Consider the following 3704-nt stretch of genomic DNA (forward strand, 5'->3'; position numbering starts at 1 on the left):
CGTGGAGAGGAGAAGGGTCCAGGGAGACCTTATGGCACCTTCCAGTGCCTGGGGGGGCTACAAGGAAGCTGGGGGGGGACTTTCTATAAGGGTATGGAATGACAGGACAAGGGGCAACAGGTTTAAACTGAAAGCAGGGAGATTTAAGTTGGACATCAGGACAGGAAGGAACCCGGTGAGGGTTGGGGGCACTGGGACAGGTTGCCCAGAGAAGCTGTGGATGCCCCATCCCTGGATGTCTTCAAGGCCAGGCTGGATGAGGCTTGGAGCAACCTGGTCTAGTGGAAGGTGTCCCTGCCCATGGCAGGGGGTGGGAATGGGTGGGCTTTAAGGTCCCTTCCAACCCAATCCATTCCATGATTCTATAATTTTAACTATGATTCCTTTAACTTAAAGGAAAAAACAGTCCCTAATCTGAAACTTCATGATATTTTCATAATTATACAGGCCCCTTAAACTGCATCAGCATCAGTCTTCCAGCTTCTGAGATGAAAATCCAGTTTTCAATAGACAGGAGAGCACCTGCGTAAAATGCACTGGCCAGAAGTAGTTTTTATGAATTTCGGCTTGGGGGAAGCCGCCCCTGAAGCCAACTGAACAGGTACTGACTGTTAGTCACGGCTCTGCTCGGCCTCTGCATGCAGCCACAAGTGGGAGGCAGTCAGTGAACTTTCCCCCAGTTGAACAACAGAGCTCACATACCTCTTCTCTACAGCTGCCATGAAACACCCACACTTATTTTGAGTAACACTAGGAGGATGTATACAGAGGAAGGCAAATGAAAGTGCCTGCTAATCAAGCTGCTCACAAACACTGTTTCCAGGCTTTGTGTTAGAGGCCGTGTGGTCCATATTCTTTGGCTGGTTTGCCAGAGGGAGGGTGCTTCTCTCCCTCATGTATTTGGATCCCAGACGATGATTTACAGAAAAGGACTTTCCAAACTGGTGAAAGTCAAGCTTGATCCATTGACAAGGACGTGTAGAAATTGCTGGGATCTGAAACAGGCAGCGAATACGCTCAGATCCCATGTGAAATGCCCTGAAGCAGACTAAGCAAGAACCAGGTCCAAGGACTTCCAAAGCCATGAAGGCAGGAAAACAGAGTAACACCCTCACACCCTGGTACTGCCCATGGGCTTCTTTCTGGGGTGCCAGGAAAACTTTAAAAAGAAGTTGCTGCTAAGCATGCTACTGCTGCTTCCTTAAAACGTAGTGCTGACATGGTAACTATGCAAAAACTGTGAGAAGCGGAATTTATTTCCTCAAAGGAATAAATAGCTTCTATTACACATGAAAAAACCCCACCATTTGGGTTTTTAAGTGTAGAGGGAATATCACAGTCATTAAAAATACCTATCTCAAGAGGCCTCTGTATATTCAAAGGTATGAAAAGTACCACAGCTGGTACTGGGGGGAAGGTCCTGTACCCAGGTGTGGAACAAATCCTCAGGACTGACCCCTCTACACACCCGGTGTGTGCTATGTCCATCATCAGTTTGCACTCTTCATTTAACTACCACTCAACTTACCCCAGCAAGTGATTCAACCGACTCTGAAACAAACCTTAATCCACTGATTTTTACTTGACTACCTACTTTCTTTTTTTTTTTTTTAAAAAGCTGAAAACTACTAACAGACGAAACAGGTGAACCCCCACAAGGTTTTTTAACAAAGGTGAGGATGCTTGATCTAATTTATGTTTATGGAAAACGGGTGTGTTCAACACACTCACTTCACGAGTAGTTTCTGGACTTTCTAAATATTCAGATGACAGATTTAAATTTACATCACTGATTCTCATTTAACTATCTGTATTGTATTAATAATAGTGTATTGAATGTTAAGTTTGAGTTTCCATTAAACGCTTTGAGTTTCCATAAAACCACCCTTAACTCTTTTAAGGATGATCGCATGTTCTTAAGCTTATCTTCCCTGCAGCAAAACAGACCTTGACACTCATCTTGCCACCAGCCCTCCTGCCCCTCTCCTCCAAAATTGCAGCAGCAGAGCTGGTTGTAAGGCTTTGCTGCAAACCAGCTCAGGGACCTGACCAAGGTAAAAGAACTTGTTCTCCTCCCTTTTGGCCAGGTTGCTGGTCATCCACATTATTTGCCAAATCATATATACTGTGTTGCTGTGCAAACAAACAGTCTGGGGTCGAGGATGGAACTTTGCCCTTCAACCTTCCTTTCACAACAGCAGCGTTTCTCTCTCGCAGAGGGTGCTCACTGCTGCCCTGTTCTTCACAACAGCACCGCGGGGCCAAAGCATGAACCAGAGCAGACCACACCACTGCAGCAACTGGAGACTAACCCAGAGAGCCAGCAGGAAAATGAGGGGTTGATTTTCACCTGGATCAGTTCTGGGCCAGAGCTCACCTGGCTGCTCAATAAAACAGTAATTCCAGACTAAGAGAGAAGGCTGGGCTGAACCAGTAAGGGAAGAAGCAGCAGCACAACCTGTGTTACGCTAGATTAAAACAACCACTGAGCCGTTCCCCTAAGGGTGTATTACTCCAGAGCCTGCCTAATTTCACCTGATTGAAAAGACAACTACAGATGCTGCTCCCTCCACCAAACTTCAGGAGGGGTACGCAGAGAAAGGACTCTACGGCCTGTGTCAGCTCCTCCTACATTGTCATTAATGTTCTACATTACCATGACAAAAATTCCAGCCTCTGCAATTTTCCAAGGTCATAAACATTGAGTGAGAGCAGAATATTACCAAGTGCGTGGGGATCTGGAAACTTTTGCAAACTTTTGCGGCTAGAAAACAAAGGTCACTGAATCCTTACCAAACACTCAATTCAACACATCTTTTAATTTGGTTTTGTTAATCACTTCCTGCCAAATGGGGGTCTGCTATCATAGGTCTGAAACATCCTCTAATCCCCAACATTTCTCTTAATGTGAAAATATTTGTCAGATCCTATTTTGAAGGCTGTAAAAAACAATCATTCACCTAAAATAAAAAATAAAGGCAAGGAGCCAGAACAGTGTATGAAAAACGCTGTTGCAAGAGATGAGAGAAAATCCTGAAAGAGGCACAGAAAACTAACAGCAAAGAAGTAAGGGGCAAAGCTGCATTTCCCAGTTCAGCAGAGCAGCACGGCATCCCTGCAACACTGACTAGACGGACGCTCGGCACTGAAACCTCAAACCACGACGGACACACGAGTTATTGTTGAGGTGCAGCCTGCCAAGTAGCAAAGGACTTTTTACAAGAGCCTGTAGTGACAGGACAAGGGGTGATGGGTATAAATTGAAATCAGGGAGGTTTAGATGAGATGTCAGGAAGAAATTCTTCACAGAGAGAGTGGTGAGGCACTGGGACAGGTTGCCCAGAGAAGCTGTGGATGCCCCAGCCCTGGGAGTGTCCAAGGCCAGGCTGGATGAGGCTTTGAGCAACCTGGTCTAGTGGAAGGTGTCCCTGCCCATGGCAGGGGGGTTGGAACTAGATGATCTTTAAGGTCCCTTCCAGCCCAAACCATTCTGTGATTCTATGACAGAAGCAACCTTCCGCCGCTGACACTTCCCAGGGTCAGCCCCACTCCCCACACGCCGACACGGCCGGTTACCGGACACACATGCACACCCTCTGTCACCAGGTCTGGACCACAGCTGGCTGAAGGGCCGCAGAAGGTCACACAGGGTGCATTCAGTACTCCCAACAGGCTCTCCACGCCTGAGAGCGACCCCCGGACCC

This window comes from Eurypyga helias, unplaced genomic scaffold (genome assembly GCF_000690775.1).
Source record: "Eurypyga helias isolate BGI_N326 unplaced genomic scaffold, ASM69077v1 scaffold23310, whole genome shotgun sequence".
NCBI classification, from domain to species: Eukaryota; Metazoa; Chordata; class Aves; order Eurypygiformes; family Eurypygidae; genus Eurypyga; species Eurypyga helias.